Consider the following 14,557-nt stretch of genomic DNA (forward strand, 5'->3'; position numbering starts at 1 on the left):
GGTGTATGATTTTTTTAATGTGTCTTTGGATTTGATTTGCAAGTATTTTGTTGAGAATTTTTGCATCTGTATTTATTAGGAGATTGGCCAGTAGTTTCCCTTTTTTGTAGCATCTTTGCCTGGTTTTGGTATTAGATTGATATGAGCTTCATAAAATGAGTTAGGTAGTATTCCATTTTCTTCAATGTTTTGAAAGAGTTTAAGTAAGATCAGTGTCAGTTCTTTTTGGAAATTTTGGTAGAATTCCCCTGTGAAGCCATGTGGCCCTGGGCATTTATTTGTGGGAAGCTGTTTGGTGACTGATTGGATCTCTTTGCTTGTGATTGGTTGGTTGAGGTCTTCTGTTTCTTCTCTGGTCAGTCTAGGTTGCTCATATGTTTCCAGGAGATTGTCCATTTCCTCTATATTGTCCAGTTTGTTGGCACACAGTTGTTCATAGTATCCTCTTATAATTTTTTTGATTTCTTCAGGATCCACAGTAATGTCCCCTTTCTCATTCATTATTTTGTTTACATGGGTCTTCTTTCTTTTTGATTTTGTCAGTCTAGCCAGGGGCTTGTCAATCTTGTTGATCTTTTCAAAGAACTAACTTTTGGTGTTATTTATCCTCTCTATTGTCTTTTTTTGTTCTCTATGTCATTTATTTCTGCTTTAATCCTTGTTATTTCTTTTCTTCTGCTTGGCTTAGGATTGGTTTGCCATTCATTTTCTAGCTTCTTCAGTTGATCTATTACTTCTTTGATTTTGGCTCTTTCTTCTTTTTAATATATGCATTTAGTGCTATAAATTTCCCCCTCAGTACTGCTTTGGCTGCATCCCATAGGTTTTGGTATGTTGTGTTCTCATTTTCATTCATCTCTATATATTTAACAATTTCTCTTGCTATTTCCTGTTTAACCCACTGATTGTGTAGGAGCATGTTGTTTAACCTCCAGGTATTTGTGAATTTTCTAAGTCTCTGATGGCTATTGACTTCTAATTGTATTTCTTTGTGATCAGAGAACATGCTTTGAATAATTTCAATTTTTTAAAATTTATTGAGGCTTGTTTTATGTACCAGCATATGATCTATTCTTGAGAATGTTCCTTGAGCACTAGAGAAGAATGTGTATCCTGGTGATTTGGGATGTAATGTTCTATATATGTCTGTTAAATCAAATTCATTTATCAGATTGTTTAGGTTTTCAGTTTCCTTATTGGTCTTCTGTCTGGTTGATGTATCTATAGGAGAGAGTAATGTGTTGAAGTCTCCCACAATTATTGTGGAAGCATCAATTGCTTCCTTTAGTTTTGCCAGTGTTTCTCTCATGTATTTTGTGGCACCTTGACTGGGTGCATAAACATTTATGATTGTTATTTCTTCTTGTTGAATTGCCCCTTTTATTAGTATGTAGTGGTCTTCTTTGTCTCTCATAACATCCTTGCATTTAAAGTCTGTTTTACCTGAGATTAATTTTGCTACACCTGCTTTCTTTTGGCTGTAGCTTGCATGAAATATTTTTTTCCATCCTTTCACTTTCAATTTCTTTGTGTCCCTGTGTCTAAGATGAGTCTCTTGCATGCAACATACTGATGGTTCATTTTTTAAATCCATTCTCTGAATCTACACCTTTTAATTGGGGAGTTTAATCCATTTACATTCAATGTTTTAACCGTGAAGGCATTTCTTGAATCAGCCATCTTATCCTTTGGTTTATGTTTGTCATATATATTTTCCCCTCTCTCTATTAATATCCTTTAATGTACCCATACCAAATCTCTTTAGTACTGAACCTTTCTCCATGTCTCTCTCTCCTTTCTTTGTTTCTCTGTCTGTAGGGCTTCCTTTAGTATCTCCAGTAGGGCAGGCCTCTTATTAGCAAACTCTCTCATCATTTGTTTGTCTGTGAAAAATTTAAGCTTTCCCTCAAATTTGAAGGAGAGCTTTGCTGGATAAAGGATTCTTGGTTGGAAATTTTTCTCGCTCAGAATTTTAAATATGTCATGCCACTGCCTTCTTGCCTCCAGGGTGGTGCTGAGTAGTCACTACTTAGTCTTATGCTGTTTCCTTTGTATGTGGTGAATTGCTTTTCTCTTGCTGCTCTCAGAACTTTCTCCTTCTCTTCAGTATTTGAGAGTGTGATCAGAATATGTCTCGGAGTTGGTTTATTTGGATTTATTCTATTTGGAGTTCACTGGGCATTTATGATTTCTGTACACTTTGTTTTGTATGACTGCATGGTATGTGGATATATCTCAATAAAATGAGTTTAAAAAAGGCATTCTCCAAAATGTTTCTGGGTTTGTCTTTCTTAGCTTCTCCGGAGCAAATTCTGGGTTAGCAACTCTTAGCTAAGCATCTCCAAATGTCCTTCTGCTCACATTTCCAAGGGTCTCTAAGTGTCACCTTGTGTCAGCTGTTTAAAAGGACTCCAGTAACCTAATCAAGACCCACATTGAATGGGAGGGGCCACACCTCCATGGAAATAATATAATCAAAGTTATCACCTACAGTTGAGTGAGTCACATCTCCATGGAAACAATGTAATCCAAACATTCCACAAAATGGATTAAAACATAGTTTTTTTGGGGGGGGATGATATAATATATCCAAACTGGCACATAGGGAGAAGGCTTTCAGTCTCTCACTGTTGAGTACTATGCTGGCTGTGGGTTTTTCATATATGCTCTGTATCATATTGAGGAAGGTTCCTTCAATGCTTACGTTTTGAAGTGTTTTTATCAAAAAGGGATGTTGAATTTTCTCAAATGCTTTTTCAGCATCTATTGAAATGATCATTTGATTTTTCTGTTCGCATTTTTTAATATTTTATATCATTGATTGATCTTCTTGTGTTGAACCACTTTTGCATGCTAGGAATGAACCCTGCTTTATCATGGTGTATGATTTTTATAATGTGATTTTGGATTTGATTTCCAGTATTTTGTTGAGAGTTTTTGCATCTATATTTTTTAGGGTGATTGACCTCTAGTTTTCCTTTTGTGTGTGTGTGTGTGTATGTTTTTCTGGTTTTGGTATTAGAGTAATATTAGCTTCCAAAAATGAGTTATGTAGTGTTCCTTTTGTTTGAGCATGAATGGTGTCAATTCTTTGGGAAAGCTTGGTAAAATTCCGCTGTGAATCCATCTGACCCTGGGATTTTATTTGTAGGTAGATTTTTGATGACTGATTGGGTCTCTTTGCTTGTAATTGATTTGTTGAGGTCTTCTATTTTTTCTTGGGTCAGTCTAGGGTGCTCATGTGTTTCCAGGAAATTGTCCATATCCTTTAAATTGTCTATCTTGTTTGCATACAGTTGTTCATAGTATCCTTTTATGATTTTTTTTATTTCTTCATGTTTCATAGTAATTAATCCACTCTCATTTCTGATTATGTTTATTTGGGTCTTCTTTTTGACTGTGTCAGTTTAGCTAAGGGTATGTCTATCTTGTTGATCTTCTCAAAGAACAAACATTTGATTTTGTTTACTCTATTTTTTTTTCTTTTCTCCAGCTCATTTGTTTCAGTGTTAAACTTTGTTATTTGTTTCTTTCTAGCTGCTTTAGGGTTAGTTAGCTGATCATTCTCTAGCCTCTTCAGTTGTTCAGGTAGATCTTTGGTTTACATCTTTCTTCCTTTTTGGTATATCCATTTAGAGCTATATATTTCCCTCTCAACACTGCCTTCATTGCATCCCATATATTTTGCCACATTATGTTCTCATTTTCATTTGTCTCCAGATATTTACCTATTTCTCTTGAAATTTCTTCTTTCACCCACTGTTGTTTAGGAGCGTGTTGTTTAACCTCCATATATTTGTGAAAGATCTGGTTCTTTGGTGGTTACTGATTTCTAGTTGCATTCCATTATCGTCAGAGAATGTGCTTTGAATAATTTTAATCTTTTAAAATTTATTAAAACTTGTTTTGTGACCCAGCCTATGATCTGTCCTGGAGAATATTCTGGGAGCACTAGAGAAGAATGTATATCCTGGTACTTTGAGATGAAACAATCTATATACTTCTGTTAAGTTTAATTGATTTATCATATTGTTTATTTTCTTAATTTCCTTATTGGTCCTCTGTCTAGTTGTTCTATCTATAGAAGAGAGTGGTATATTGAAGTCTCCCACTATGATTGTAGAAATGCCTATTGCTCCCTTCAGTTCAGCCAATGATTGTCTCATGTACTTTGGAGCTCCTGATTGGTTGCATAAAGATTTTGCTTGTTATTTATACTACTATAAAGCTGCAGTATCCAAACAGCATGGTATTGGTATAAACATAGATATACTGATCACTGGAATCAAATTCAAAGTTCAAAAATAGACCCCTAGATCTGTGGTTGACTGATTTTGGTAACGTCTCCAAATCTACAGAATAGTCTCTTCAACAAATGGGACTGGGATAACTAGATATCCATATCTAAAATAATGAAAGAGGACCCCTACATCACACCCTATAAAAAAATGAACTCAACATGGATCAAAGACTTCAATATATGAGACAGTAGTGTAAAACTTCAGAAGATATTGTAGGGAAACATCTTCAAGATCTAATACTAGGAGATAGCTTCTTAGACCTTACATTCAAAGCACAAGCAATGAAAGAAACATAAATAAATGGTAACTTATCAAAATCAAAATCTTCTCTGCCTCTAAGGACTTTGTCAAAAAGGTGAAGAGGCAATCAACTCAATAGGAGATAATATTTGGAAAACATATATTTGATAAAGACTGATATACTGCATATATAAAGAAATCCTACAACTCAACAACAATAAAACAAATGGCAAAATTACAAAATGGGCCAAAGAGCAGAAAACATTTTTCTGAAGAGGAAATACAAATGTCTAAAAAACACATGAAAAAAGTTTTCATCTTCACTAGCTTTTATGGAAATACAAATCAAAACCACAATGGGATACCATCTCACAGCAATAAGAATTGCTGTAATTAAACAAAGAAGAAACAACAAATGCTGGAGACAATGTGGAGAATTGGAACTCTTCTTAATTGCTGGTGGTAATGTATAATGTTACAACCACTGTGGAAGACAGTTTGGAGGTTTCTCAGAAAACTAGTGTTCCAGTCTGATAATGCTGCCATTATGCAAAATACCAGAAATGGATTGGCTCTTATAAAGGGAGTTTATTTGGTTACAAATTTACAGTCTGAAGGCCATAAAAATGTCCAAAGTAAGGCATCATCAACAACAGGGTGCCTTCACTGAAGAATGGCCAATGGCGTCTGGAAAACCTTTATTAGCTGGGAAGGCATGTTGCTGGCATCTGGTTGCTCCTGGGTTGCATTTCAAAATGGCATTCTCCAAAATGTTTCTAGGCTTTGCTTCTCAGGGCCAACTCTGTGCTAGCATCTCCAAAGCATCAGCAAAAATCTGTTTTGAACAGCTGTCTGCAAAATGTCTCTCTAAGCTGCAGCAAGCTCTTTCTGTTTGAGTTCTTATAGGGCTCCCATGATGTAATTAAGACCCATGCTGAATGGGCATGGCCACGCCTCCATGGAAGTAATCCAATCAGAGTCATCACCTACAGTTTGGTAGGTTACATCTCAATGGAAACAACCCAATCCAAAGTTCCAACCTAATCAAGATTAAGTATGTCTGCCCCCACAAGATTGCATTAAAGAACATGGTGTTTTGGGGGATGTAATACATCCAAACTGGCACAACTAGATATCAAATTACCCTACAATCCAGCAATTCCCCTTTTCAGTATATTCCCAGAAATGTGAAAGGAGTGACATGAACAGATATTTGTACACCAGTGTTCATAGCAGCATTGTTCACAATTGTCAAGAGATGGAAACATTCCAAGTGTTCTTCAACAGATGAAAGGATAAAAAAAATATGGTATATACATATGATGGATTACTATTCAGCAGTAAGAAGGAACAACGTCCTGAAACATACGGCAACATGGATGAACCTTGAAGATATAATGCTGAGTGAAATAAGTCAGACAGAAAAGGAAATATATTGTATGTTACCACTACTATGAACTACCTGAACAATGTAAAATCAATGTCTTATAATTTAGAATATTAGGGACATAGAGATAGACAGTAGCTAATGGAGGAGGAATGATAACCTAATATGTTCAGATATTTAGGAGGGTGAATTTAAAGGTAAGGGAATGGATAGGGGTGCTGATTGTTAATGGGATTATAACTATCAGAGCTTCATGGAAGGCAAACATGATTGAAAGGGGTTATTTAAAGGCATGTATGGCACAGCTGAGCACTACAAATATGGATAGGTTTTTGCATGATATACTTTGAAGTTACGACACTGGTACAGACAGTTGACAAGGGAGTAGTATATGGGAAAACTCTACCTGTTGCATAGGGATTATAATTGATATGAATATATTGCTATTACCACGCAAATCCTAGGGACAAATAACTATGGGCTGGAAAGAGCTATGGGGTTGTTAGGGTCATGAGAATTGTATAAAATGGAGAGTGATTAGGATTGTACAATGAAGTGATGAATATGTGAGAAATTGATTGAATATCATGGACAGAATATATGCTATATGAAATTAGGAACCCACAACTTTATAAGTCAAGCCCTGAATCCTGAGGCTTGCTCCTGTGAAACTTATGGCAGTAAAGAGGAGGCTGAGCCCACCTATACTTATGCCTAGAAGTCACCACCAGGGAACCTCTTTTGTTGCTCAAATGTGGCCTTTCTTTCTCTAAGCCCAACTCTGCAAATAAATTCATCACCCTTCCCCCAATGTGGGACAGGACCCTCTCAGGTGAGTGAATCTCCCTGGCAACGTGGGTCATGGATTCCAGAAAGGACCCTGACCCTGACATCAAGGGGTTGATAATGCTTTTTTGACCAAAAGGGGCAAAGAAAGGCAACAAAATAAGTTTTCAGTGGCTAAGAGATTTCAAGTGGATTCAAGGAGGTGTTCTGTAGGCTACTCCTATACAAGCTTCAGTTAGATATTCCAAATGGCCACAGTATGATAAGCCCAAGTCAACAGCAGTCTCACAAACTGTAAAGAATACCTGGGTCTCATCTGAGACTCTATAAGTTTCACTCACTAAGTTTATTCCTCTGAAACTTAAATCTTCCAGAGGTCTCCTGTGCTAGCTATGTCCCAAACCCAGAGGCAACAGCCTCTTCAAGAACATCAACCAGTTACATCCCCTTTTTCCATGACATCAATACCCCTTTTCAACATGAACAAGTTAGTGAGGTCACTGCCTGGACATCCCTGAAGATTGGGAAAGTGAGTGGACTGGAGGAAGGGGTAGCAACAGAGAAGTTAGAATTTAATGGAAGAATTTTAATATGGACTCTCTGTATAATGTTATTTTTCTTAGTTGCTGGAGTGTTGGAATGGCTTGAAGGAAAGAACAGAAAAGGTAGAAAAATGACCCATAACTTTCTTTGAAATTTGCTATATAGCTGCTTATTGGATTGTAATTTGAAAGTTGTCACCGTGAGGAGGTGACTCACACTGTAGTACTGTAAGCAATGGCATTCTTGGAAATTTCCTATATAACCACTTGTTGAATTGTACTTTGAGGGTTGTCACCTTTTTGCATATATGTTGTTTTTCGCAATGGTGAAATAGCTGATTCTGTGGAACTCTGACCATAACATTCTTTGGATTTTGGTCTCTAACTACTTGTTGGATTGCACTTGGAAAATTATCATTTCTATGTAAATATTTTGAATCCACAGCAAAAAAATAAACATATACAGTGTTCTTTCCAGAATGCTGGTACCAGGAGAATGTTTCTTTCCTTTGACTGTTGCCAGAAATCACTAAATGAGAGGGTTTCCTAAATTATGATTCATGCAAGTTAAAATTGAAATAAGAATTCATCATTCTGAAGAAGTGTGAAAATATGTTCATCAGGAATCACCTCCTCTGTAGTTGTACTGTGCTGTGAGTACCCCTGACTACCAGATAATTCAGCCTCACTTAATCCAGCAGACAGTGAAGTATCCATTCAAATGTGGTTATTTGTCATCAGGGTATATGGTTTAGGGTTGGGTACTGTCAGTGTTTGGTATAGGGGTTTGCGTGTTAATCCCTGAACCCAGCAGAAACAGGCAAAGAGGGAATTATGTTCCAAGGAGACCCTGCAGTGGGAAATTTCAGGGAGTGTGGAACCACAGGGAGATGGGAGTTCAGAACGAGATGTGACACTTTCTGGATGTGAGACCCCAAGAAGGTCATGTCACCTGCCTTAATCTCAACCTCTGGTCTCCAAAATGGAAACAAGCTGGATTGTTGGGAGGAGGAATTAGAAAGAAAAAAATGACTAACTTAAATATGAACATGTTTGTTCATTACTCTTTCTGGTGGAATGAAATACATATTGGAGAGGGTAGAGGGAGACCTGGGACATTTTAGGGAGTAGTGCCCTTGTCAGCCTGTAGAACCATCAAAGACCCAGAAAGTCATGCCCCAGGGACTCAGCAGCAATTCCTGGGACTCAAATACTGAAGATTGCTTGTTTCTCTATTTCAACCTAGATATGCCTCTAAGGATCAGATGAGAAGGAGGACGGTAGACATTTTCTTAGAATCACTCCTCTCAGTTTGCTAGGTTGATGATCTATGAAGGGTTAAAAATATATATATAGATAGATAATTTAATGCTTAAAAACTGTATATACTTAATTTGAATTTGCATATATTTTACTGTTACATTATATTTTAGTTTATATGGTGTCTATATTTTAACATGATATAACAAATACCTCAATCAGGATATACAATATTTCCATCATCCTGTAAAGTTTTCTCATTTTTTAATATATTAATAATATTTGCTACAATACATCAAATAGCCCATATATCTGGAGAATTTGGTGGTTTCTTTTTTTTCCAGGACTTCATGGATTTGAAGACTTAACATTCTTAAGCTGTCAGTAATCCCTACATTGAGCTACATTCAAGGAGGTTCCCATCACAATTCCAGCACATTTTGCAGACTGGGAAAAGCCAGTCGGCAAATTCAGATGGAACTGAAAGGGGTTTCAAATAGGCAAAACAATTTTCAGAAAGGACAACTCACACTTCACACATCAAAACTTACTACAAAGCTACAGTACTTAAAACTTTTTTTTTGATCTGGTGGTATACTTTTATGTATATACAAAATCGTATCACTGTAAGATACTGAAAATGAACATTTACAATTATTTTCTGAATCTGACTCATTCCACTGATGTTAAATACAAAACGAAAAGACTGTAAAAATAAGAAAATACACAATCAAGGTGCTTATTACAGTATAAAATTACTGAGGTCTGATTTGCTGCTTAAGTCAGGGGGCTTCTGGCATAAGGATAGACACATAGATTCATGGAATTGAATTTAGAGCTCAGAAAAAAAAAAAAAAAACAAACCCTTACACTGATAGTCACTTGTTCGCCATTCTGTGTCTCTTGCATTTCCCCTTGAACTTTCCCTAGTAGGTCTTCAGATTTGTGTATGTGGGAGGTTTTCCATTTAAGTAGATCTTTAAGTTCTTCCAACAGTTCTTTGCTTTCACCATACACATCTTCAATTTATTTGTTAAAATTATTCTAAAGTTTTTGATTGTTTTATTGCTATTGTGAATGGAACTGTTCCCTTAATTTCATTTTTGAATAGAAATGCTATTGAGTTTTGTAAACCACTTGCCTCCTAGAATGTTGCTAAACTTGTTTATAAATTCCAGTAGACTTGTGTAGGTTATTAAGGATTCACTGATAAAAAAAGCATGTCAACCACATGTTCCATTTCATGAAATTTATGTAATTGGTTGGCATACATTTGTTCACTGTATTCTTCATAATTTTTTTTAATTCGGTAATGTTTTCACTGATACGTGCACTTTCAATTCTGATAGTAATGTATTGCTTTTCTCTGATCTTAGCTAATCTAGCTGGAGGATTTTCCATTTTTAAAATCTTGTTTTGTCATTATTTATCTTAAGTTTTATTGATTTTCTATGTATTTTTCCAGGCTCTATTTCTTTCATAATCTCTAAATGTTATTATTTCCTTTTTTATACTTGCTATTGGTTTTGTTTTTTCTTTTCCTAATTTTAACTGGGAAAGTTCAGTGACTGATGTATGTGGTTGTCCTTTCTTAATATAGAGTTTTATAGCTATAAATGCTCCCTATGCACTGCTTTAGCTGCATCCCTATGTGTTGTTATATTGTATTCTATTTTCATATACCTCAAATGATTTTCTTATATAACATGTATTTCCTTTGGGGACTCATTTGTTTAAGAGCGTGTTGTTTGACATCCACATATTTGAGAATTTCTCACTATTCTGTTAATTATATTTGATTTCTAATTTAATTTATTTGCATTGTGATCAGGCAGCATGCTTATATGTTTTGAATCTAGGGGCTTGTTTTATTCTTTAACATATGGTCTACCTTTGAGAACATTCCATGTGTGCTTGAGAAGAAACTGAATTTTATTACTGTTTTGTGAAATATTCTGTATCACTCTAGTAGGTCTAGAAGGTTTACAGTGTTTTCAAGTCTTGTAGATACTAATAGTTCTTCTGCCTAGTTGCTCTATTCATTTTTGAAAGTGGGATATTGAAGTCTCCAAATAATTTTGTTTCAGTGTAAAATTTCCCTGGTAATTCTCTAAGCTTGTTTTCATCTAGTTCTTCATTATGGCATTCTTTCATGTTAAATACCTATTTTCTAGTGTACCATAGTTATTTTCTTGCTTTTTCCATTGGCTATTTTTCTTTTGGGTAAATTTTTAGTGATTGTCCTGGGGATTGCACTTAGCATCTTCAGTTAAACAATCTTGTTTGGATTAAAACCAACTCAATGTTAGTACTATAGAAAACATTGCTCCAATATAGCTTTCTTCGCTCCCTTTCCTTTATGCTCATATTTACATATATTACATATTCATTTCTCATAAATGCATCCAAGAAACTTTAATGCCTCATGTAATTTTATTTTATGTAAAAGAAGAAACGAGTTATAAAGAAATCTATTTACATTGCTCATATGTAGTTATGTATTTAGGTAATATATTCCATGTGGGTTAATTGAGAAATGGCACTTCATGATCAGGCTCCAGGTGGTAGGTGAATCCAGATTTCTTCTCAGGGGTAAAGGGCTCCTGTTTGGGAGTGGGAGTGAGTCATAAGGTATACCCAGGTTGAACAAAGATATTTGAATCAAATATTGATTTGCAACTGAGCTCCTAATAGAGGGAATCTTTTCCATGGGCTCTTTTTCTTGACTGTACATCAGCATCTGTTGTCTCATCAGTGGAAGGGGCAAGATTTTCACAATAATTGCAAACTCTCCAAAATACCACCTTATATCATCCCCCCAAACCCTTAGATCCAATATAGGTGAGGGTGACCACCAAGGGCTAAATTGTTGTCAAGTTTCTGGGATTGGCAATACTAACATGTTTCTTTAGGAGATGAGATTAGTTACCTCTACAAGTTAGGCACCTTAAATTTGAACCAGATATCTCAGGGTGGACACCAAATGCAGAAGCAATGAAAAACACCTGGTTCCTGTCCTTAAGGAGCAGAAAAATAAATGGAGATACCAATAATATTTTTTAAAATTCATATAAGGAAGTGAAAAAATAGAGCAGATATACCAAACATTTGTATTAAGAAAATTATCCTAATTGCTATTTTTTAAGGATTATAAATGTGAGAGTCCTGATATACACAGGGTTGAGAGGCACAGATATACAGAAAAAAAAGGACATAAAAAACTCAGATCAGCAGACTCAGCTTGATATAGTGACTTCACTTTCACAACTGAGGATATAAGATACGGAAAATATTTTACTTATGTAATCTCATTTGATTATATACCAAATTCAACCATAAGGAAAAAAAAAACCTCAAAGCAAAGTTTTCAGTATACTGTTTTGTTTTGTTTTTATTTTCATGATGTCAGTCTCCCTAGTCTTTTTTGTCAGGGTTGAGAGGATATATTGTTCAGAACATATACTACAAGTCAACATTCAAATATTACAGCATCTTACAAAGTTGCATCTCCCTGGAACAACGGGAAGCAGTAGTTAGAAATCAGCAAGTGCTTTCCAATAACTATACTGGAGGTCATTTTCTTATTATTAACATTAGGAGTATTTTCATTTTTTAGTACTTTCAAAGGAAGCATACCAGAAGAGGTGGACCTAACTATGCATATAAAGTTAACATGATGTATCATCTCATTAATATTTATTGGAATATTTCTGAGAAAGGAGTTCATGTTGTCATCTCCTAATCTATGCATCTACTTGTTCTAAGATTAAAGAGCAGAGCCTTAGTGCCCTGACATGGAAAAAGCAAATTTTCATATAGCAGGTTATCTATGGATATATTCAAATAAGAGAAATAAAATCACATTTGTTTACTTATTTTATATCCATGAAGAATATCTCCTTGATAACATTCACAATGTCCTTTCAAAAATTTGACATTGGTCTGTGCTGAATAAAAGCCTTATTTTCAATTATTTTCAGATAACCCAACCTAAATTGAATAAGTGAGATATTTGAGAGCTGGATGTGTTTAGCTAAATTCTTGGAGGATGGTCTTATATTAAAATAGAAATTGTCTCTTGGAATCCTTGGGTGGCACAGAATGAGTAGTTGTTACATTCATCAGTTAACTGCTTTGGAGCTGAGTATTGCTTTGCTTTCTGAGAATATGCAGTGCTTTGGAAATCCTACTATCCATGTGGATCAATAAGAAAGGACACAGAATTGGGTAACAGAATGAAAAAAGGACACTGATGACCTGGTGATTAATATCATTCTGATTTGAAAAAGCTGTGTGGACAAGAAGGAAAGAATTGAATGAATAAAAGAAAACAAAACATGTAACTAGGCAAAGGACAGTTTGTGTGGCTCTTGTTTCTGGAGACAATTTCTGCATATGGTTGCTCTTGTGCATTTCCTGTAATTTCTTCTGGTGCTTGCACAAGAGAATAACAATGTACACACTGGCCAACATCATGAAGAACAAAAAGAGAATATCCTGAAGAAGTATGCAAATTACAAAAGTAACATAGATGCCTGGTGTGATACAATAGTTGATAGAAAATCCGTTTGTAACCAAAGTGTAATTTTTTGTAGCTGAACTCTCACTAATGACATGAAAATTGATTATTATCTTGAGGGCCCAGAAGAGGAAAAAGGAAGGATATATGAAATTGGTGGCTTTGAGTTTGAGCCTTGACCATCTGCAGTTGTTGGGACTGATGATGATGGCTTGGATTATGCTCAAGAGACAGGTTAAACAGATGGAGACACCCCGGTTGACAATGTAAATGTACATCACAGCCTTACACCGAACATCACTCAGAAAATGTTTAATTCCAAATGAGAACATAGTTTCAGGGATTCCTCAAGTAATTATAGCAGCCAGGTTAGCAAAAGTCAATTGTGTTAGAATCTTATCTGTGATCTTCCTCTGAGAAGGTTGGGTGAAGGAGATGTAGGAGCTCACCAAGAGCACAACAGAGTTCCCCAGAATCCCAATGCCAGTTTGACAGAGGAAGAAAATTCCAAAGATCGTATCTTTTGAAAGCATTTCCTGGTGACTGTCTTAGCACTAAAACAAAACCCAAGAAACCCATATACATAAAATTACATAGAGAAACTGGCACAATCTTTTGAAGCTGAGGAACACTGCACAATAGCACATTCTGTAGTCAGTTCTACCAAACAAAGAGATGAATTTTCAATATTATGAAATAGTGAGCCACATGGACAGGTATGGTTTTATTCCAGTAGTGTTGATGTGATTACTATTAGATATATTTCCTAAGGTTTAGAAAGAATTGGTTGCATGTTTCACTGTATTTATTTAAAAAGCAGGCTGCAGTGAAAGGCCAAATTATGCTCAGATGGTGCTTAAGATACTATTTACAGCCTTTGATTGAATTGCTACTGTGTATGTTTTATAAAAGTAACAACTGTTTAGCAGAGGAAATGTTGAAAAAGCAGTATAGAGGAAAAAGTTAAAAATATTCATCAATCATTCATACAGAATAAGCAGAAGAACATGCCATGGGAAGAATATGCCATACTCTGTCATTTTTCATGCATGCTTCTTTAAACAGAATCCTATTGCATATACAATTATGTATCCCCCATTTTTAATTAACATTATAGGTAAAGTACTTTTTATATAAGAAGCCATTCTTACCATAATTTCAATACCTAAAAATATTTGCTATGCTAATGTTGCAACATTTACACCTGCATTTCCTTTGCTTAAAGCCATTTCCTAACTTTCCTTACAATAAATGCTGTTCTGATTAGCTTGTATCATCTGTTCACAGCCATTGCCATTTTTTTTTACACAGAAGGCCTACCAAAAAAATCTTTTATTAAATATTTAGCGTCCAAACTTCCTTCAATCATACAAGCATTGAATGTGATCAATATTTAAGCTTTTGACAATATGGTGATGATTTAACTGTCTGTGTTGTAACGTGCAGGCATGTAATTCTGAATTAGGAAGAACTTTTAAATACTTTTTGTTCCATTCATTTTTCTCTATAATTAACAATTCAT

The 14,557-nt window shown here is 35.3% G+C and overlaps 1 long non-coding RNA gene across 3 annotated transcripts in view; it reads right to left on the bottom strand.

Annotated features, from left to right (window-relative positions):
* LOC119505744 overlaps positions 1-14,557 on the bottom strand; it is a 310,630-nt gene that overhangs the window by 239,871 nt on the left and 56,202 nt on the right. Inside the window, exon 4 of one of the 3 annotated variants that reach the window (XR_005210812.1) lies at positions 11,022-11,119. The exons of the other annotated variants lie outside the window; for them this stretch is intronic. This is a non-coding gene — a long non-coding RNA (uncharacterized LOC119505744). Of the gene's footprint in view, positions 1-11,021; positions 11,120-14,557 lie in introns of those variants that run through there. 3 annotated transcript variants of the gene reach the window in all.

This window comes from Choloepus didactylus, chromosome 10 (genome assembly GCF_015220235.1).
Source record: "Choloepus didactylus isolate mChoDid1 chromosome 10, mChoDid1.pri, whole genome shotgun sequence".
NCBI classification, from domain to species: domain Eukaryota; kingdom Metazoa; phylum Chordata; class Mammalia; order Pilosa; family Megalonychidae; genus Choloepus; species Choloepus didactylus.